The sequence below is a fragment of the Ochotona princeps genome, chromosome 22 (assembly GCF_030435755.1).
Source record: "Ochotona princeps isolate mOchPri1 chromosome 22, mOchPri1.hap1, whole genome shotgun sequence".
In the NCBI taxonomy this organism is placed as follows: Eukaryota; Metazoa; Chordata; class Mammalia; order Lagomorpha; family Ochotonidae; genus Ochotona; species Ochotona princeps.
Genome location: NC_080853.1, coordinates 13,049,543 through 13,073,170, shown reverse-complemented (window position 1 = coordinate 13,073,170; position 23,628 = coordinate 13,049,543). Strand labels below are relative to the sequence as shown.

At 44.1% G+C, this 23,628-nt stretch overlaps 1 long non-coding RNA gene across 1 annotated transcript in view; it reads right to left on the bottom strand.

The window, feature by feature from the left end:
* LOC131482956 (uncharacterized) overlaps window positions 1–23,628 on the bottom strand; it is a 99,897-nt gene that overhangs the window by 39,291 nt on the left and 36,978 nt on the right. The window lies entirely within an intron of this gene.

The window sequence follows — 23,628 nt, the reverse complement described above, 5'->3', positions numbered from 1 at the left end:
TTCACTTTCTTAATACATTTTTAAAATATTTATTTTCTTTTTATTGGAAAGTCAGATAAACAGAGAGGAAGAGAGGCAGACAGGAAGATCTTCTGTCTGTTGATTCACTCCTCAAGTGACTGCAATGGCTGGAGCTGTGCCAATCTGAAACCAGGAGCCAGCAGCCTCCTCTGGGTCTCCCACATGGGTGCAGGGTCCCAAGACCCTGCATTATCCTCAACTGCTTTCCCAGGCCACAAGCAGGGACCTGGATGGGAAGTGGGGCCTGCCAGGGTTAGAACCAGTGCCCACATGGGATCCCAACACGTGCAAAGCAAGGACCCCAGCTGCTAGGCTACCATGCCGGCCCCCTTTACTCTTTCTTTTATCACTATTCTGATATGTCTAGTTAAAGTGGCTCAATGTGTATTTAAATTAGCTAGTTAAAATGTTTTTGTAACTGATAATTTCTTGAGAAAACACAATTTCTAATGCCCCATGACTTAAAAGTTTACCTTTTCTTATATAATAATTATCCATGAGGATTAAAAATGGAAATCTTCCTAACTTTTGGAAGTCAAAATCAATAACTATCTTGAGGTAAACAGGCATATCCATCTACTCCTTCAGATTATCACATTCATTTAGCTTCTTCTCTATGCTTCACAGCTCATATCTGACCATAAAATCCCAAAACCCTTATTCAAGCAAAGCATTTCTTCCCTCCCCCATCTTTCACATGATGCTACCCCAGCTGTAGGCAACTACCTAAGTTGCTTTGTAGCTAGGCAAGTGTTAGACTGCTGGGAGAGAAGCAGCCAGTCGGTGACAGGCATTCTGGGCCCAGTTAATGTCAAATCTGTGTTAACTACATCAGCATGCCAGCATAGTTGCTTATTTCATTTTTTTAAAGAGATATGTGGGGCAGGTGGGGAGCACAGGCCACTGTGGTACCCAGGTGGGGGGGGGGGGGGTGTTGCAGATGGCCCCAAAGAAGGGGTCTGGGAACACACTGGAGTAGCAACAGCAGAGGGCATGTTTGACAGGGAAGATATAATTTCTGGGGTCTTTCATGGACTGGGCCACTGCATTCTGAGACAGGTGAGGGAACTGAGGTGGAATGGTTTGGAAGAGGACAACTGGAGGACACATCTGGGTAAGGTCAAGGCACCCTCCCATGTAGGAGACCTGAGTTGGGATAAATAGTACTGCCCACAGCCCACTGGTACATTCGAAAGCTGGAACTATTGGGCATGCCTGGCCAGCCTAGGCCGCAGTACTTTCCCATGAGTGTTGCAGTATGGGGTGGGCCATATCAGGCTGGGCTGCAGCACACACCAGAACACAAAAGAACTGGATTTGGGGACAGATTCTGTAGGGGACTTGCAGGCCACCTCTATGGGTCTGCAGTACTCTCTGGTTTACGCAGAGAACTAGAGGTGATGATGGGCCAAGCCATGCTGGACCACAGAACTCACGTGACAGGAATCCACCTGACACTTGCAGGAGCTAGGGCTAGGAGGCAGCCAGGCTGAGACAGGCTGCAGCACCTGTCAACATATGCAAAGGCCAGGACTGAGGGCAGATCATGCAAACCAGGACCATTGTACCAGATAGTATTCCTGAGACCTGGGCCTGGGAGCTGGCCTGAAAGGCAAACTTGGGTAACTCTACTACTAGACCGCAGCTCCCACCGGGGAACATAGGAACTGAGTCTGGGGACAGGCAGAATTGGGTCAGGACACAGCACCCATTGATACATGCGAAAGCCAGGAGAAGATGTGGGCCATGCTCAGCTGGGTTGGCTACAACACCTGCCAACAAGACCTGAGACTGCAGGCAGGCCATGTCAGGCTGAGTCCAGGCACCTGCCAGTACATGCAAAACCCAGGGCTAGAAATGAGCCTGGCACAACCCTGAGAACTCCCCTGCTGGGCTGCAGCTTCCACTGGCAAATATGAGAGTCAGGGCAGATCTGGCTGGATAAGGCTGTAGGACCCACCAGCATGAATGATCCACCAAGCTAGGTCTAGGAGTGGGCTAAACTGGGCTAGGCTCCAGCACCTTCTGGCACTCACAAGAGCCAAAAAGGGGGCCCGGCGGCATGGCCTAGCGGTTAAAGTCCTCACCTTGAAAGCCCCGGGATCCCATATGGGCGCTGGTTCTGATCCCGGCAGCTCCACTTCCCATCCAGCTCCCTGCTTGTGGCTTGAGAAAGCAGTCGAGGACGGCCCAATGCTTTGGGACCCTGCACCCATGTGGGAGACCTGGAAGAGGTTCCTGGTCCCGGCATCGGATTGGCTCGTACCGGCCCGTTGCAGCTCACTTGGGGAGTGAAACATCAGATGGAAGATCTTCCTCTCTATCTCTCCTCCTCTCTGTATATCCGGCTTTCCAATAATAATAAAAAAAAAAAATCTTAAAAAAAAAAAAAGAGCCAAAAAGGGTATAGAAAAAGGCTAGGCCATGGCATCCACTGGTTCACATGATAGCAAGGTCTGGGGTGGGGCCAGGCTGGGCTAGGCTGTAGTACCCATCAGTGACAGCTGGAACAGATGCAGACCAGCCTGGCTAGGCTGCAGTACCCATCAGTGAGTGCCAGGACTAGGGGCTGGCCATGACAGTCTGGGCAGCAGCACCCACCACCACATGTAAGATCCATTGCTAGGAGCTGGCCTGGCAGGGGAACTTGAGGAACTCCCCTGCTGGGTTGCAGCTCTCACTGGTTAGCATGAGAGCTGCAGCTGGGAGCAGGACAGACCAGGCTGGGCTGTAGTACCCATTGACAGGAAGCACACACTAGCTCAAGTGAAAAGCAGGACAGCGTGCAGGCGAGGCCAACTTGGTCCACAACACCCACCAGTTCACATGAGGGCTGCGGATGGACCAGGCTTGTCTATGCTACTGCATCTGCTGGCCAGAGTTGGAACTAGGGGTGGGCTGGGCTGAGCCAGGCTGTAGCATCTGCTGGAAAATGCTAAGACTGGGGGTGGGGTATCTCAGACTGGGTCGCAGCACCTGCTGGCACATGCAAGACCTGGAGCTAGGAGTAGATCTGGTAGGGAAACTTGGGGACTTCTTTGTTGGGCTGCTGTTTCTACTGGTGAGTGTGAGAGCTGGGACTAGAGGAGGGCCAGGTTGGGTTTGGCTGCTGCACCCACTGATACACATGGGAGACATAATGGGTGCAAGCCAGCAGCTAGGCTGCACCACCACCCAGTGCCAGGACTGGGTGGGAGTCATGTCAAGTTCAACTGCCGTAACTCCTGGTAGGTGCAAGAATCCAGTGCAAGGAGCACACTTGGCAGGGGAACTGTGGGTACTCCTCTGCTGGGCTGTATCTATAGTTGGTGAACATGAGAACCAGGGCTGAAGTTGGACAATGAGGTGGTACCTATCAGCATGCATGAGGGCCAGGTCTGGGGTAAGTCTGCTGAACTAAACTACAGCACCCAAGGGTGTGCACAAGAGCCACATGAGATATGGGCTGAGCCAGACTAGGCTGCAAGAGCCTGGCATGTGCAAAAACTGGGGCTGGGGGCAGGCCTAGTGGCAGGTATTGGAGGTTGCCCGAACTAGGCCGTGGGCACATGTTGGAATGTGGTAGGCTTGTTGGACTAGGCCACAGCAACCATCATGGAAGACATGGGGCTATGGAGAAAGACACTAGGCAGTTTGTGTGTTCATTGGTTGGTGTAGGTGACAGAACCTAACCCTGCACTGGCTGGCACACATGAGTCAAGTCTGAGGTCACCCCAGGTGGGGTTTCTTCGGGGACTCCCCAGCTGGACCACAGGACCCAGACCCTGGCCACAGGGGGAAAAAAAAAATCACAGGATGTGTTCTCCGAACTTGAAGTGCGTGTATTGGGACTGGGCCTTCTCAGTCTTCTCAGTCACTGATACCTGTGCAGTGGACAGCATGCCCAGATGCATACTAGGGACATTAACAGCCATCTCATTTAGGCCACCAAGGGACAACTGCCTTGTCAGAGGATGGAAAGCAGAACAGGCTCAACGATCCTCCTGAGCAAGCTCTGCAGGATGTTCTTGGGTCTGTGGATGCAGTACGGTGGACTTTGTCAGCCGACAGACCTTGGAAAGATTTTCCCAACCCTGGAGCAACGAAACCAGTAACTTCTCAGAACTGTCAAAACTGCCCCCAGTGACGTCTTCAGAACACTCTTTCCCACATGGGGTCCCTAAGGTGTCATCAAATGACCGTCCCCATCCCTGGGTGCTGATGTGGTTTGATACCAAGCAGCAGCACCCCCTCGCCCTGCTTTCTTGCAGACACAAGAGGAAAAAAAAAAAAACCTGAAACATTTGCCCCACCCACCTTCCTCAATACCTGATCCTCCCCACCCTAGTCAGAGGCCCACAGTGGGGTGTATATCCCTCTCAGCCATGGAAACAACATTACAAACAAAACTTTTTTTTTAAAGAACGTGATGCTAATGATTCCAAAAGCTGTGAGTTCAATTCACTACACACCAGGTAAGTTTGCTTCATTTACAGACACTAAGAACCAGGGGGGAGTGTGCACAACTACAGCATAAATACATTTGCTCCAGTCCCCCATAAACACAGCACTGATGGTGGGCCAGAAGCATCGCGCTCATAAAGAAAAGCTTCATTCATGACCAACAAAATAAAGCAGTTTGACCTGTCTAGGGGAACAGGCACTTTCTAGCGTCAGATCTCTTCCCAGGGTGTATCACCTGAAAGTCTTCCTTCAAAGAACATGTATAAGATAAAAACAAGAAAGTAACAGCTTCAGTTTTGCACACCTGCTTAATTGATCTGAAAATACAGCCTTCTTATATCTTAAACCAATTCCACGGACAATACAAAAAGCTCCGTCATGGCTTTGGGCAGTGTCACAAAAAATTTCTAGCAGTGTAGTACAGAAAACCTCCAGAAAAATCTGTCTGCAATCCCACAAGAATTTCTCAGGAAGATTCCTTAAAGATTAATCAAAAATTTTCAGATCCAAAATTGTTCAGCTCCAAAAAATATGAAGTTATTTGAAACATGCTTTTCAAATTACTACCAGATCAGATCACATTTTAAGACAACCTTGAGCCTACTCAAGGCAGAAGCTTTATCAGTTTCAACAAATAAAAATGAAAGAGAGAAACTATGTTCCATTATTGTAGGGAGAAACTTACTTGGAATCATCTGTCTTGGAGATCTCCTGCCCACAGCTGGAAAGAACTTCTCTAAGCACCAATGGTACAAAGGACAAGGGTTCCAGCAGCCACAGGTAACTATGACTGCAAAGTCTTAGTTATTTGTGAGATCACAGAAACTGTATGATGCAATTTATTAAACTGAGGTAAAATTCACATACTGTAATTTTAATCATTTGAAATGTACTATTTAGTATGAAACTGTAGGCATTAAATAGTCACTCAAATTCTTCCTTCTCTGACCCCGACCGTCACTAATGTGGGCTGGTTGGACTGGGCCACAGCAACCATCATCTCTTTTGGGTATGTCGTACAGTTGTAATCATGCAACGTGGCACCTTACATCTGCCTTTTCCCTCTTAGCTGAATGTTTCAAGGTTCATCTATATTATAGCATATATCAGTATTTCATTCCTTCATTACTAAAAATATTCCATTGTATGGGATATATCATATTTTGTCCATCCATAAATCCACTGATGGACATTTGTCCAGTTTCCACCTTGTAAGTGCTATATTCCCAGAGCTTTTATGGATAATTTATATACAAGTATTTCTTCAAATGCATGTTTTCAACTACTTTAGGTACATACCTAGCAGAGGAATTGCTAGGTCATATATTAATCATATTTAGTTTTTTGAGAAACTGCCAAACTCTTTTCCGCAGCAGCCACACCATTTTATATTTTCATTAGCAAAGTATAAGGGTTTACAATTTTCCCACCTCCTCTTCATCGTTTGTAACTTTTGTGGGTTTTGCTTTTTTTAAAAAAGATTTATTTATTTATTTATTACAAAGTCAGATATACAGAGAGGAGGAGAGAAAGAGAGGAAGATCTTCCGTCCGATGATTCACTCCCCAAGTGAGCACAACGGCCGGTGCTGTGCCGATCTAAAGCCGGGAACCAGGAACCTCCTCCAGGTCTCCCATGCAGGTGCAGGGTCCCAATGCATTGGGCCGTCCTCGACTGCTTTCCCAGGCCACAAGCAGGGAGCTGGATGGGAAGTGGAGCTGCCGGGATTAGAACCGGTGCCCATATGGGATCCTGGTGCATTCAAGGCTAGGACTTAAGCCACTAGGCCACTGTCCTGGGCCCTTGTGTTTTGTTTTTAAATTATAGCCATCCTGCAGATGATATATCACTGTGGATGCTATCCGCATTTTAATAACCAGTGATGCTGAATACATTTTAACATGTTTGTTGGTCATTTGCATATCTTCTTTGGAGAAATGCCTATTCAAGGCTTTGCCCATTTAATTGTTGCTGAGTTGCACGTTTTAAAAGCATTATGGACATTAGATCCTTATCAGATTTTCTCCTATATATTGCCTTTCTACTTACTTGATAAATTGCTCTGATGCACAAAGTTTTAAATTGTGATTTAACTATTTATATCTTGCTTTGGTGGTTGTGCTTTTGGTGTCATTTTTAAGAATCCATTATCAAAGCCAAGGTTACAATGATTTATTATGTTTTCTTCTGTGAGTTTTTAAAAGAGTTTTTATACTTCTAACTGTCATGGATGTCTTTGTTTCACTTACAGTGAACTAATTTTTAGCTTATTGTGATGTAGAGGAACAGATGATAAGAGAGCCCTTATCTTCTAGTTCACTCCTTAAAAGACCACAAGAGCACAGCTGGGAGTGGGAAATTCAATCCACATGGGAGACGGGTCTAACCCTGTGAGCCAGAGCCAGCACTGGCTGGAAGCTGAGCTCAGAAACCTGAGCCAGGACTCAAAACCAGGTGATGTAGGAAGTGGGTACCATAACTGCCAGGCTAAATACCTATTTCCTCAGTTTATTTTATGGCATGAGGACTGGTACCATGGTACAAGTAAGTAAACTTACTGCTTGCAAGCCAGCATCCCATATGAGTTCCAGCTCATGTGTCAGTCGGTTCACTTCCAACCCAGTTTGTTGCTGATAGACTGGAAAAAGTGTGGATGAGTTCCAAGTACTTAAGCCCCCGCACCCATGTGGGAGACCCTGGAAGAAAACCCTGACTCCTGGCTCCAGCCTGACCCAGGGCTGGCCATTACAGTAGCAAGGCAGTAAATAAAAAATCTCTGACACTCTAAGTCTCTGAAAAAAACACAGTAAAACATGGAATGAAACTGAGGCCCAACTTTTTTTTTGCATGTGCATAGCCAACTGTTTGTGCGTCACTTACTGAGGAGACTGTCCTTTCCTTCAAATGGTTCTGGTACCCTTCTCCAAGACTGCTCGACTGTGGATTTATTTCTGGACTATGTACTTATTTCTGGAACCTCAATTTAACTCCACTGATCTATATTCTTATATCAGTTCAACACGTTTTTGACTGCTGTAGCTTTACAGAAACTTTTAAAACTGAAAAGCAGGAATTATCCAACATTTTAAGATTGCTTTGACTTTTCAAAGATCTTTGCAATTCGATACAAATTTTAGGATCATCTGCCCCATTTTTACCACCAGAATTCTGACAGTGATTGCTTTGGGGAATATTGCCATCTTTAACTATATCAAGTTTTCCAATCCATGAACATATGGTTACTCTTCATGCTAATATGTAATTTTAACATAATATTAAAACAACTGTGATAAGATAATGCATTAATGCTCCTCAGTTGTATCTCTATGGTAATTTACTAACAGCCTTGGGTAATTCACAACTATGAAGATCATACTTGCCAAGGAGTATCCAATATTTTCACTCCTGAAAATACGATGAATTATTCGGTGTTGTTGCTTGCCTTTGTGGGGAATGTTAGAAACCTAAGGAGTTCAATTCCCTTGATTTATAATTTTCTGTGTATGCTTAAGAATACATTTATTGGGCCCGGCAGCATAGCCTAGCGGCTAAACTCCTCGCCTTGAACGCACTGGGATCCCATATGGGCGCCGGTTCTGATCCCAGCGGCTCCACTTCCCATCCACCTTTCTGCTTGTGGCCTGGGAAAGCAGTCGAGGACAGCCCAAAGCTTTAGGACCCTGCACCCGTGTGGGAGACCCAGAAGAGGTCCCAGGGTCCAGGTTCTCAGCTTCGGATCAGCGCAGCACCGGCCATTGCGGCTCATTTGGAGAGTGAATCATCGGTCGGAAGATCTTCCTCTCTGTCTCTCCTCCTGACTTTGTAATGAAAATAAATAAATCTTTTTTAAAAATACATTTATTTATGTTGAAAGTTAGAGTTGGGACCTGTCACAATACCCAGTGACTAAATCCTTGCCTTTCACGCTCTGAGATTCCATATAGGTGCTGGTTCATGCCCTGATTCCCACCCAGCTCCCTGCTTGTGGCCTGGGAAAGCAATAGAGGATGGCCCAAGGCCTTAGCACCCTGCACCCACATGAAAGACCTGAAGAGGCTCCTGGCTCCTGGCTCCAGATTGGCTCACCTCCAGCCATTGGAACCACTTGGGAGTGAACTAGCAGATGGAAAATCTTTGTTTCCCTTTTCTGTAAATATGCCTTTCCAATAAAAATAAATAAATTTTAAAAAGAAAGTGTTACAGAGAGAGATTTTCCATCCACTGCTTCAATCCCTAGATGGCTAAAACAGCAAGGTCTGAATTAGACCAAAGTTAGAAACCAGAAGCTTCATCTGGGTCTCCCATATGGATGTTAAGAGCCCAAGCATTTGGGATGTTCTCTATTATTTTTCTTGGGCATTAGCAGGGTGCTAGAATAGAACTGGAGCAGCTACGACACAAACCAGTGTCTACATGGGCTGCCAACACTGCAGGCAACCACTTCACCTGCTACAACATAACTTCAGCCCACTAGACTCAAGGGTTTCCTCACCTTCGGCTTCTACTGAAAGAGTTGATCCACATGAAATTTATACATTTACTGATTAAGTTGCTTAAGAGACTCCACAGAGTGGTATCAGGAATTCTTTCAGTTCAAATCCAACCCCCTGCCAAAATTGATTATGAAACATTAGCTAATTAGGTCAAAGATTTTACTCAATTTAGATTGGGCAGACAGAGCATAAAGTGTCGTCTATAATTGGGTGAAGTAGGAAATGAGGAGAAAGACTTCTAAAAAGTCTTTTCTCTAAAACTTTTGGCTCAAGTCTGTGGGAGAACAATTGTTCAAAGTTAAACTTTCAGCTGGATCCCAGCTGTTCTTTGCTTTCACATCTAAATTAGAAATGAAAAGGATTCAGTAACCCAGGAAAAATAACTGTGAAGTTCTCTAAGACTAGTAATTTGAAGAAAACTGTATATTTCCCAAAAGTCAAAGTCATATTTGAGACCAGCAGATTGTGTGGGTCAGAGGCACTCACTGTTTCAGCCATCATGTCTGACGTCAGCTTTTCAGTTTCATCTTGCGCCTCCTCTCAACACATAAGCCATGAGACACTTATGGTCTGAGGGGATCCAATGGTGTCAAAGAGCTTTAAGACTCAAACTGCCTATAAATAACTTCAATCAGAAAACAGTACGTGCTGTTGGAAATCAGAAAATAGGATCTGCTGTTGGAATAAACAAGCAGCAAGCAATCCCGGGAAAAAGAAATCCAATTCCACGTATTTTGTCATCTATAATGAAACTAACGGCCACAAAAATATCTTCTGGCAGGTGCTCAGGGTCAGTGCCTTGGCAGGGGATGTTGGCTAATGCAAAGTTAACAATTCTTAGTCAAGGTTTAGTTTGCTGTAGTTGCTGTTACCACAAAGTTTAGGTTGAAGGAGGCAAGTTTTAAAAATAGGCCTCAAGAAAAAAAAAAAAAAAAGAAAAAAGAAATGGGTGCGAGACAGACCAGGTAAAGACCTGATGCAGTGAAGCATCAACCAGAAAACAGCCCAAGCAAGAGCAGAGCTGAACAGCCAGCCATGAAGTGCAGTGCTTGCTGGCGAGTCTAACACCAAAACAGTCCAAGAATCCTTCAAGGCTAGTAACAGCCATCAGACTCCCTCTCATGGCATGAGTTTTGTCATAAACTCGCTCACAATTGAAAATCCCTTCCAGACTTTCAGGTGGAGAGGACTTCCTCTCTCTTGCTTATGGCCTGTACAACTCCCCATTCTTTAAAAATGTTTTCATTAAGCTAATTGAATATTTGTGCTTATCCCTCCATATTTCCTCACGTCTAGTTGTGCTCAGCTCACCTGAACTTGGCATTAGAGGTGAGATAATCTGAGCAAACAGGATAAACTCCATCCATTTTGGCTGGTGGTGGCACAAAGGGAAATGAAGTGTATAAGGAATGAGATGGGGGTGCTCTAGGCACTGTGGGCCTCTCCCACCTAGGACTCAGGACTCTTGCTCTTGGCTGAGAATGCTGAATACCCAGAAGTATGATACTCACTTGAAGTCTACAGTTATTAACGTGTGCCCCCGATCCAACAAGACAAATTTTTTTTTTTAATGTAGCTCATGTCGGAAGAGCCGACAGGGGCGACCTCACAAATGCTTCAAGGACATCCTGGTATTCCTCTTCCCAGAAGCTCCAGCAGAAGGGCCCCCAGCTCAGGTCCTCCAGGGACACTTATTCCGGAGCTGCAACTACTGGTGTATATAGTTTAGGCTCAGCACACTGAGTAAGCCCTCTGTCTCAGATGGGGTGCCCTGAGCTCTCTCAATATTAGTTCCTTCTTTGCTTTCTGCAAATTGTGCTTTCAGTTCATTTGCAGGCCTGCCATTCTGTGCTCAAGAGCTGAACTCCTGAGGTATTGGCCTGGGATTTGGCAGGCCTGTTTCTGTTTTATTCTCTGCTCTCTTTGTGGTGGTCTTAGTTACAAGCTCCTGGAAACCAGCCCTTACTGCGGGGCAAATGCCTGGTTTGCAAGCTCTGCTAGACAGGAAAGAGGAAGCAGATGCCAAGCTGAAACTTATAATGCAGCTGCAAACTAACTAGCCTTGATTTTAAAATAGCAAAACCCAGACACACGTCTGTCCACCTGCGAATGGATAAAGAAACTATGGTATTCACACAACGGGCTACTGCTCAGCAATGAAGGACAAGTGTCTGATACACACAACTGGGTGAATCTCAAAATCGCACTAAGCAAAATAAACCAGAACTAAAATGTGCTACGTGAGACTCTTTTGGAGTTTCACAAAATAAAAAATCAGTCTGCAGGGAGCAAAAGCAATACAGAGATTATTTCTTAATGATTAAGACTGATAGGAGAGAACATAAGGGAACGCTTCTGAAGTGGCAAAACTGTTGTAATGTGCCTGAGGTGGTGCTGTACAGGGTATAAACACTGCTCAAAACGTATCAAACTGTAATCTTGAAACTCAACACATTCTATTTCATGCAAATTATACCTCAAAATTTTTTTAAGTAGAAAGATTCCACAAAGCTTCTTTATATGGCACACAGGCAGTGGAAGTGGAGCAGCTGGGACACAAACTGGTGCCTATACGGGATCCCAGCACTGGTAAGGTGAGGGTTAAACCATCGTACCAAGCCCTACACAACTTTTAAAACTAATATTTTCGATAAAAACTGCTTTTGCTGCATATTATTTTCACGTAGCATGATTACATGAACACTTACGCCATTAAAATCTTTGTAAACACTTCTTGTTGGCATCATTTTGCTTAATTTTTGATAGCTGGGTAGAATTATCAAAATTTAGACATTACACAAGATCAGGAATTTATGCATGCTTTTTTTGTTTTTATTTACTTCCTAACATCTTTGGTTATAAATTAGTGTCTTGGGGGGACATTTGGTACAATAGACAGAATACAGCTTGGAGTAACTGCATCCCATATCAGAATGGTTGGTCTGAGTCTTGGTTCTATTGTTTATTCAGCTTCCTGCTTAGGCACATGCTGGCTGGAGGGAGGGGACAGATTACGGCTCAAGTATCTGGGTCCCTGCCACCCATGTGGAAGACCTGAATAAAGTTCCAGGCTCCTGGCTTTCATCTGCTCCAATCAAGAGCAGCATACGGAAGACCCCTTTCTGCCTTTCAAATAACACACACAAAAAAATTTACAAAAATTTTCATTTGGGGTCGACATTATAGCATAGCTTGTTAAGCCACTGCCTGCAGTGCCAGAATCCCATACAAGAACCAGTTTGATCGCAAGATGGCCGACATAGGAGGAAGACTGTGAGAGAGCTCACAGAGAGGGCTAGAACGCGACAAAAGCCTAAGTAGAGCAGCATAGAACTACAGGGAGAAGAACGTGAAGTTCCCTGGACAGTGTGGAACCAAAAAAATCCACACAACTCAGAAGAGCAACCAGGGAAAAACAAAACAAAGGGCAGGGAAGATGACTTTCCGCTCCTGACCTGCTGAGTCACCTTTGAGTGCAGACACTGAAAGCCGCAGACCGACCCGCAGACCGACCCGCAGACGCTGTGGCCGAGAGGACCGGCGGTGATTGGGACCCGCTGGCATCTGCTCACCATGGTCACCAGGACCCGCCAGGACTCCCCCCGCTGCGGACACCAGGAACCTGAGTCATCGGGAAGCGCCGGCATCCGCCCACCCTGGTCGCCAAGCCCTGCCGGACCTGCACCAGCCGCAGCCTCCAGGTTCCAGCCGCCTGCACCCGCCGGAACCAGCAACAGACACAGTAGCCGGGAGATGCACCCACGGCTAGGGTTCCCACCAGAGGAAGAGGCAGACTGCAAGAACCTGAGGTTTGAGTGAGTTGGGTGGGGACAGTGGTGGGTTGGAGGCTTCGGGAGTTGGCCCCCCAGGGGCATGCACAGAGCCTGAACACAATTGGTGCTCGTCTCCCCGCCCCTCCCCCCCCCAGACTCCAGCGTCTAGAGACACCGGGCGAGTGCCTTGAAACTGCCAAAACTGTGTCTGGGAGAAAGGCAAAAGGCACACTGAATACTCCCCCGTGCCTTTGCAGTCTGGCACTCAGCTGGGCGGTGCTATCCCACAGGAACCCAAGCACGCCTCTGGGCTGGGCAGTCCCGTGCTAGCGCTGGGGCGGTCGGTCCCCTGCAAGCGTTGGGGTGGTCGGGCCTGCGCAGGAGGCGCTTCCAGAGAGCACCTGGAACACCCCACGCCCTATAATCCCGTGCTTGGGAGACGAACCAGGAGAGCACTGCGGACCCGCGTGCAGGAGGCGTTCCCAGAGAGCACCTGGAACCTCCACGCCCTGCAGTCCCTGGCACTGGGGACACACCGAGAAAGCACCTAGAATCCTCCGAGCCCTGTGATCCCACGCACAGGGGGCGCGCAGAGAGTGCCTTCACTCCCCCATGCCCTGTGGTAGCATACCTGTAGGGGTCGAGCTGAGAGTGCGCTTTGAATCCGCTGGGCCCTGGAAGTGGCGCCCTGAGGTCCAGTGTTCTGGAGACGCACCAAAAGTGCCTTGAAAATTCCCACACCCTGCTACTCCACACCTGCAGACTCCGATCTCTACAGGATAGTGCTTGGAGACCCCTCAGCACACTGGTGCCGAGGTCTCTCAAAAAAGAAACACTAACACAATGGGAAGAAATACCAGAAAAGGTAATGATCCAGATGAGAGTGCCAACACCCTACCAATAAAGGATCAAAAGCCAATGTCTATTTCGGAGATGCGAGATGAAGACATAGAAGATCTACCAGACAAGGAATTCAAAAAAATAATGTTAAAATATGTCAGAGACAATGAGAAGAATTGGGAGGACTTCAAGGAATTCAAGAACCACATAGCCTCAGAAATACAACAAATGAAAAGTAAAATCCTTGACTTAGAGCACAAAATTGAGAGCCTAACCAACAGAACAAATACAGCAGAAGAGAGGATCTCTGAAATGGAAGACACACAAAACGAACATACCCAGTTCATTAAACAGCTGGAGACAAGTCTGAACAAAGCCAATAAGACCATACAAGAAATGAAAGACAACCTCAGAAAATCAAATATTAGGATTATTGGCCTTCCTGAAGGAGCAGAAAAAGAGTCAGGAATGCAAATGGTGCTCGATGAAATTATACAGGAAAACTTTCAAAACACTTGGAACATGAACCCAGCCCAAATCCAGGACGCTCAGAGGACTCCCAGCAGATATGACCCAAAGCGATCTTCACCCAGACATATGGTGCTCAAGTTCCACTCCAACGAAGACAAAGAAAGAATCCTAAGACAAGTACGAAGCAGAGAAAAGATCACATACCGGGGAAAACCAATCAGGATCACTGCTGACTTCTCTGAAGAGACTTTACAAGCAAGAAGAGAATGGACAAAGATCTTCCAAATCCTGAATCAGAACAACTGTCAACCAAGAATATTGTACCCAGCAAAGATCTCATTCGTATTTGAGAACGAAATCAAATACTTTCACAGCAAAGAGAAATTAGAAGAATATGCCAGCACAAAACCAGCTCTACAAAATCTCCTTAGAAATGCACTAAATCCAGAAAAAAAGGAGGTGAATCATAAGCAAAGATGGCAAACAGGAAGATCTCCCCACTAAAGTCCACACAAGGAAGGGCAATTACACAGATATCAACACCCACAAGAACAAGTATGGCAGGGCAAAATCACAACCTCTCAATTTTAACTCTTAACACAAATGGCCTGAACTCACCAATCAAAAGGCATAGATTAACAGAATGGATTATCAAACAGCACCCAACTATCTGTTGCCTACAAGAGACACATCTAACCAGAAGAGATTCGAAGAAGCTGAAAGTGAAAGGTTGGAAACAGATATTTCATGCCAATGGACGAGAAAAAAAGGCTGGGGTAGCTGTCTTAATTTCAGATGATGTGGACTTCAATCTGACACACATCAAAAAGGACAGGGAAGGACATTATATATTGGTGGAGGGACTGATCCATCAGGAAATAATTACCATTGTGAACATATATGCACCAAATTCAAACGCACCTAGCTACGTGAAGCAATTACTCACGGACTTAAGGGGAGACATAGATATGCACACAATAATAGTGGGTGATCTTAACACCCCACTAACAACAACAGACAGATCAACAAAACAAAAACTCAACAAAGAAACAACAGAGCTCATACAAACAATAGAACAACTGGACTTGGTTGACATTTATAGAATTTTTTACACTAAGGCCACAGATTATACATTTTTTTCAGCAGTGCATGGCACCTTCTCCAGGATCGACCACATGATAGGACACAAAGCAAACCTAAATAACTTCAAAAAGATAGGAATCATACCATGTACCCTCTCAGACCACCACGGAATGAAGCTGGAAATCAGCAATTCAAAATGCCCCAGGAAATACAGAAACTCTTGGAGGCTGAACAATATGCTATTAAACGAACAATGGATCAGAGAAGAAATTAAAGATGAGATCAAAAAATTTATGGAAACAAATGAAAACTCTGACACAACATTCCAAAATTTGTGGGACACTGCCAAAGCAGTGCTACGGGGTAAACTCATCGCAATTGGAGCTCATGTCAAGGCCCAAGAGAGACGCCAAATACAGGAACTAAACACACACCTCCAGGAATTGGAAAAACAACAGCAGAAGAGCCCCACACACAATAGGAAACAAGAAATCATCAAAACAAGGGAGGAAATCAACCAGATAGAAATAAAAAAAAAACATACACAAAATCAATGAATCAAAAAGCTGGTTTTTTGAAAAGATAAACAAGATAGACACCCCACTGGCCCGACTGACAAAGAAAAAACAAGAGAAGGCAAGAATTAACAGCATCAAAGATGAAAAAGGCAACATAACAACAGACACCGCATCCATTAAGGCCATAATTAGAAATTACTACAAAGCACTGTACTCCAACAAATCAGAAGATCACCAAGAAATGGAAAAGTTCTTAGACTTCTACCACCTGCCAAAACTTAGCCCAGAGGCAACAAACGACCTGAACAAACCCATAACTGAAGTAGAGATTGAATCAGTGATTAAAGACCTCCCAACAAAGAAAAGCCCAGGCCCAGACGGCTTCACTCCAGAATTCTACAAAACATTCCGAACCGAACTAACCCCAATCCTCTACAAACTCTTCAAAACAATAGAAAAAGAGGCAACCCTTCCAAACTCATTCTATGAAGCCAACATTACCTTAATCCCAAAACCAGACAGAGAACTAACAGAGAAGGAAAACTACAGACCTATCTCTTTGATGAACATTGATGCTAAGATTCTCAACAAAATCCTATCCAATAGAATTCAAAAACACATCAGACAGATCGTTCATCCAGATCAAGTAGGATTCATTCCTGGAATGCAGGGATGGTTCAACATTCGCAAATCCATAAATGTGATACACCACATCCAAAAACTGAAAAACAAGAATCACATGATAGTATCAATAGATGCAGAAAAAGCTTTCGACAAAATCCAACACCACTTCCTACTAAAAACCCTAACCAAGGTAGGCATAGATGGAAAAATCCACAACATAATTAAAGCCATATATGAAAACCCAACGCCAGCATCATACTGAATGGAGAAAAGCTGGAACCCTTCCCACTGAGATCTGGAACAAGACAGGGATGTCCACTTTCTCCACTGCTATTCAACATAGTCCTAGAGGTACTCGCTAAGGCCATAAGACAAGAAAAAGAAATCAGAGGAATCCAAATGGGAAACGAAGAAGTCAAACTCTCACTATATGCAGATGATATGATTCTTTATGTAGAAGAGCCAAGAGACTCAATACAGAGACTGCTAGAACTTGTACGAGAGTTTGGTAGAGTGGCAGGGTACAAAATTAATGAACAAAAATCAACAGCCATAGTGTATGCGAACAGCCCCAAGATGGAAAAAGACTTAACCAGCAAGATACCATTCAAAATAACAGAGAAAAGTATGAAATATCTGGGAATAAATCTAACCAAAAATGTAGGAGACTTATTTGAAGAAAACTACAAACCACTTAAAAAAGAAATTGAACAAGACCTCAAAAGATGGAGTAACATCCCATGCTCCTGGATAGGTAAAATCAATATCATTAAAATGTCTATACTGCCAAAAGCAATATATACATTCAACGCAATCCCAATCAAATTGCCCAAAACATTCTTCATGGAACTGGAAACAATGATCCAAAGGTTCATCTGGAAGCACAAAAAACCACGGATAGCTAGAACCATCCTGAAGAACAGGAAGTTAGCAGGGGAAATCACAGTTCCGGACCTCTGGACATACTATAGGGCAGTGGTTATCAAAACAGCCTGGTACTGGCACAAAGATAGAGAGGAAGATCAACGGAGCAGAATAGAAACACCAGACGGGAACCCACACAGATACAGCCAAATAATCTTTGACAAAAGGACAAACGATAATCCTGGCAAATGGGAAGGTTTGTTCAATAAATGCTGTTGGGACAACTGGTTGATAGCCTGCAGAAACAAAAAAATAGATCCACATCTCTCACCATACACTAAGATCAGATCTAAATGGATAACAGATCTAAACCTACATCCAGAAACCTTCAAACTTTTGGAAGAAAATGTTGGAAACACACTGGAACACTTAGGGGTAGGCCCTCACTTCCTAAAAAAGACTCCAAATGTAGTAGAAATCAAGACCAAAATAAACAATTGGGACCTCATCAAACTAAGAAGCTTCTGTACAGCTAGAGAAACAATCAACAAAGTAAAAAGGCAACCCACAGAATGGGAGAAGATCTTCACACACGACATAGGTGATAGAGGGCTGATCTCCAGAATATACAAAGAACTACAAAACAACCAAAATGTCAAAACAAACAATGGGCACGGGAAACGGGCAGGCACTTCACAAAGGAACAAACCCAAATGGCCAATAAACATATGAAAAAATGCTCAAGTTCCCTGGCAATAAGGGAAATCCAAATTAAAACATCAATGAGGTACCACCTAACGCCAGTAAGACTGGCCCACATGAATAAAAGCACCAACAACACTTGTTGGCGAGGTTGTGGGGAAAAGGGAACCCTACTCCACTGCTGGTGGGGCTGCAGGTTGGTACAGCCTCTATGGAAATCACTATGGAGAATATTCAAACAACTCAAATTCAACATACCGTATGATCCAGCAATAGCACTCCTAGGAATATATCCAGAACACTTGTTTTATGAGAAGCCAACATGCACTCCTATGCTCATAGCAGCACAATCAGTAATTGCAAAAACATGGAAGCAACCAAAATGCCCATCAAGAGGATTGGATAAGAAAGCTATGGTTCATCTACTCCATGGAATACTACTCAGCTATTAAAAAAAACAAAATGCAGTTCTTTGTGGCCAAATGGGCCAAACTGGAAACCATAATGCTAAGGGAAATGAGCCAATCCCAAAAGGTTAAATACCACATGTTTGCCTTAATTTAAGATGATATGATGTTATGTATAACATGTTATGTTTTGAATGTTATATGTTGTGTATAAACTAAAATTGAAGTATAGGTGAGGTGGTCACAGAAGGTGGCTGGGAACTCGCATTTATCTTTAACATATTGGTTACTCATTACTATGTCAATTAATTCCATAATGATGTAAATTTTTGCTGATGGTATGTTGGAGCTTTCAATTGACTGGGATGATACTCTGCTGGCTCTGTCTTCAGACCAGAGAGGGTATACCTAAGAAGCCGCTGAACTTGACTGGACAATAAGATGTTGGACTCTATGTTTGGTATACGCTTGCAATGGGGGAATCTCAACTGAACTTGAGCTGTGGTTATGCAACAAGGTGGAGGAATCTACTATGGTGGGAGGGTTTGGGGAGGGGTGGGGAGAACCCAAGTACCTATGAAACAGTGTCACATAATACAATGTAATTAATGAAGTTAAATAATAAATAATTAAAAAAAAAAAAGAACCAGTGTGAGTCCCAGATGCTACACATTCAATCCAGCTCCCTGTTAATGCACCTAGAGATGCAGGGGGAGATGGCCCAGGCGCGTGGCCCTGCACCTGTGTGAGAGACTTACCGGAAGCTCCTGGCTGCAGCCTGGCAGGCCCTAAGACGCTGCAGCCACCTGGGGAGTGAACTAGCAAATGAAAAATTCTCTCTCCCTCTCTCCCCCCCTCCTTCCATTCCTCTCTTCAAACTCTGCCTTTCAAATAAATAAATTTTTATTAAATATTTTTATTAAAATAAACAGATTTTATAAGTACTTCTAAGAAAATAACTATATTTCTCACCCTCTCTCACTTCCCTCCTTCCTTCCTTTTCATTCTTTAATTTTTAGTAAACTTGTAATTTTAATCCTATTATTACAGGCTTAATTCACCACAAATGTAATATTTAAGAAATAAAAACTACTATAGGAGAATACAGAACTGCTGCAGACACTGGGGGGTGAACCAGCAGACGGAAGGTCCATTTACGTTTTCCTCTGGGCATCTTTGCCTTTCAAATAAAATGGAAATAAAACTTAAAAAAACTTACTGCCTTCACCCATGACTAGATTAGTCTCTTAGGACAGACTGCCAGCGCACACGTGGGGGCCCACGCTGCCAAACTGCATCGAGAACTGGACCACTCTGCGTTCCTCAAGAAGTACGCAGGATGGGCTTCTACACACTCTCCACCGTGATCTCCATATGTGTACATACAAAAACCCCGAGGCTCATTTTATATGTGAAAATGTTATCTTAAAATTTCACATGCATTTTTTTATTGAAAGAATTTAGTTTTTCATTTGGTGAAATCTATAGCTCCTATAAATAATTTATCAAATTCCTTAGCCATCTAACACTTTCCAGAGGAACTGAACAGTGTCTCGTTCATCACAAAAGGACCAGTTGAAGATAACTTTTCCCTGCTTTTAAGAGGATCAACAAAAAAGACTATCTGGGACCTGGCGCAATAGCGTAGTGGCTAAAGTCCTCACCTTGCACGCGCTGGGATCCCACACGGGTGTCAGTTCTAAACCTGGTGGCCCTGCTTCCCATCCAGCTTCCTGCCTGAGGCCTGGGAAATCAGTCGAGGATGGCCCAAAACCTTGGGACCCTGCACCTGCATAGGAGACCCGGAAGAGGCTCCAGGCTCCTGGCTTTGGATCGGCACAGCTCCGGCTGTTGCAGTCACTTGGGCAGTGAATCAGCAGACGGAAGATCTTCCTCTCTGACTCTCCTCTCTGTATATCTGACTTAGCAATAAAAAAAAAAAAAAATTTTTAAAAGACTAAGAATAGATATTACAAAAATATAAAAGAACAAGTCAGTAGCAGCACGGGATAAACAGGAGAGAGGGCATCAAGAGAACAGTGTAAGGACTTGCAAAGTGCTTTTAAAAGTTCATGAAAAAAAATTTTTTTTAAAGTTCATGGAAAAGTCGAATTAAAAGTATAGCCTATGCATAGCTTTTTCACAATACAGATTTTCCCATTTGAAGAGTTCTCATGTGCAGGGGAGGGTGAGGAACAGGGAAAATCACCAAAACTGAGTGACGGCAGTGCCCTAGGCATCTCAACCAAGCTTCTGTTTGAACCAAGTGAAAACATGTGAATATGCTGATGGTAAGTTGGAGCTTTTAACTGATCGGGATGGTACTCTGCTGGCTCTGTCTTCAGACCAGAGAAGGTATACCTAAGAAGCCGTTGAACTTGACTGGACAATAAGATGCTGGACTCTATGTTTGGTATATGCTTGCAATGGGGGAATCTCAACTGAACTTGAACTGTGGTTATGCAACAAGGTGGAGGAATCCACCATGGTGGGAGAGTTTGGGGAGGGGTGGGGAGAACCCAAGTACCTATGAAACAGTGTCACATAATACAATGTAATTAATGAATTTAAAATAAAATTTAAAAAAAAAAAAACAACATGTGAATACACCCAGAGAGCCCAGGGGGAACAACGCAAATTCAGAGGCTGGAAGCAGAAGGGAACCAGGCACCGTCAGAGGAATGATGTTAGTATCTGTGCTGCTGAAGCGAGCACTAGAGCGACCATTAACCCCAACTGCATTTTACAATTTTTTTTTGGCAAGGTGAAACTGTGAGAACAGTTCTCTGCCATGAAACAGGCAACCAGTTGTAGGCAGTCACCCACATAGGGGCCAGGACAACAGCACCACAGGTGACAAGGTGCATTCTCACTCAAGAGGCAGTGTCAGCAGTACCTAGCAGGACGACAGTTCCTGCTCTCCAAAAATACTTATGAAAAAATAGTAATTCCCACTTGTTCTGAGAGAACCCTACTTACCATTCTGATCATACAACCACAACTCAACTCGACACATCAGAATTATCTGGGGAGTTCTGGAAAATAACTGTTGTTAAAACCCTACCAGAATCCAATTGAATCAACATTTATTCAGAGAATAGGGATCCAGGCATTTGCATTTAAATGCGCTCTGGATAATTCAATGTACTCTTAGGAATGTAAACCAATGGCCTGGATCCTCATTGATAAATGTGAACAAAAACCCAACTAAGAAAATAACAGAAGTGACACTAAATCAGACAGAGACCAAGTCCAGAGGAAATAGAGCTAACAAAGGAAACAAAATAATCTTGGTATTCCCTGCAAGATTTATGTTAACATCTTTTCAGAAACATGAAGCCTAGCACCTAAGATGCCTGCGTCATCCATCAGAGTACCTGGGTTCAATTCCTAGGTCTGGCTCCTGCCTCCAGCTTCCTAGAAACGCAGACCAAGGAGGCAGCAGCGTTGCTTCAAATAACTGGGTTCCTGCCACTTGTGAGGGAGACATGAATTGAGGTTTTGGTTCCTGGCATCAACCTGGGCAAGCCCTGACTGCTGCTGGTATTTGGGGAGTGAACCAGCAGACGGGAACTGTATCTCTCAAATGAATAGTATTTATAAATGACTTCATCTTTTTAGAGTTACAAAGAGCATAGTATATCATCCACTGGTTCAATTCCCTGCTGGCTGAAACACCAATGGTGGAACTAAGCCAAAGTTAGGAACCAGGAGCTTCCCCCTGAGTCTCCCACGTGGAGGCCAAGGGCTCAAGCACTGAGGCATTTTTCATTATTTTTCTTGGGCATTAGCAGGGAGCTGGATCAGAAGTGGAACAACTACAACACAAACCAGTGCCCATACGGGAAATTTCTAACTATGCCACAACATTGGCCTCCAGTTTTTTTTTAAGATTCATTTATGTGTTTTATTTGAAAGTCACAGTTGCACAGAGAAAAGGAGATAAAGATATTCCATCCTTTGGTTCACTCGCCAAATGGGTTCAAAGGTCAGAGTTGGGTCATCCAAAGCCAGGAGTCAGGAACTTCCTCCTGGTCTCCAAGGTGGATCCAGGGTCTAAGCACTTAAGTCATCCTCCACTACTGCAAATGGAGCAGCCAGACTCAAACCAACACTTATACAGGGGTTAATGCCGTAGGCAGAGACCTAACCTGCTACACCATGGCATGGCACTGGTCCCTAACTTTTTTTTTTAATGAAGATCAATGTATACCAAGAGATAAGAGGAGGAGAGAGCAATACAAAAACAAAAACAAAAAAAAAAAAGAGAGAGAGAGAGAAAAAATCCATGAAAAATAAAGCCAAACTAGAAAAACAAAAAAAATTAAGCCCTCAATAGAAAAGGGATTAGCAAAAGGAGCATGATCAGTCAGTCTTTAGTAGTGACCTGCAAGGCTGAACTAACCAAGTATCCCAAACTAAGAGAAAGGAAATACAAAGGAAGGGCAAGGCCCCGCTGTGGGATAGCCTGTCAAATCATGTGGGGAATGAACCAGCACATGGAAGATTCTCTGTCTCTCCCACTCTCTCTGTAACTCTGCCTTTCAAATCTACTTTGAAAACTTTTGAAAATTTTTCATGGGAAAAGATAAGTTTAACTTAGGGCACTGGAACGGGCAAAGATTTTTTGGATCATGCCCCAAAAGCACAGGAAACAAAAGCAAAATTTGGCAAAAGGGATTTTAACAAACTAAAGAATTTTCTGCACAGCAAAGACGACAAGCAACAGATTATAAACATATGAAATGAGGGAAAGCATCTGCAGGCTGCATACCTGACAAGAAGTCAAAAACAAGAATGTATTGCCTATGAAACTGTCACATAATGCATAATAATTCATAAAAAAAGTCAAAAAAAGATTAAAAAAAAAAGAATGTATTAAGAATTCAAGCAATTCAACAGAAAAAAATAATTTTTTTACATGGGAAGTTGACCTAAACAGACATTTGTTAAAGACAGACATACAAACAGCTGACAGGCACAAAGAAAAATTGATCACTAACCCATCAGGAAAACACAAATTGGGGCCTGTGGTATGAACTAGCAGCTGAGGCTTCCGCCTGTGACACTGGCATCCCACATAGGTACCAGTTCAAGTTCCAGATGCTCCACTTCCAATCCAGGTCCCTGATAATGTGCTAGGGAAAGCATTGAAAGATGGCCTGGATGCTTGCTGAACCCTTGTGCTCATGTGGGAGACCGAAAGAATCCCAGGCTCCTGGCTTCAGCTTGGCCTGGCCTTGTGGTCACTTAACATACATCAATCAAGCTCCCCATTCCCCACCTTTCTATACAAAACTCTTTCAAACTAAAAAAAAAAAAAAAAGGATTCTTAGAAATACAAATAAAGCCATAAAAATATCTCCTCACTGTAGTAAGTGACTATTAC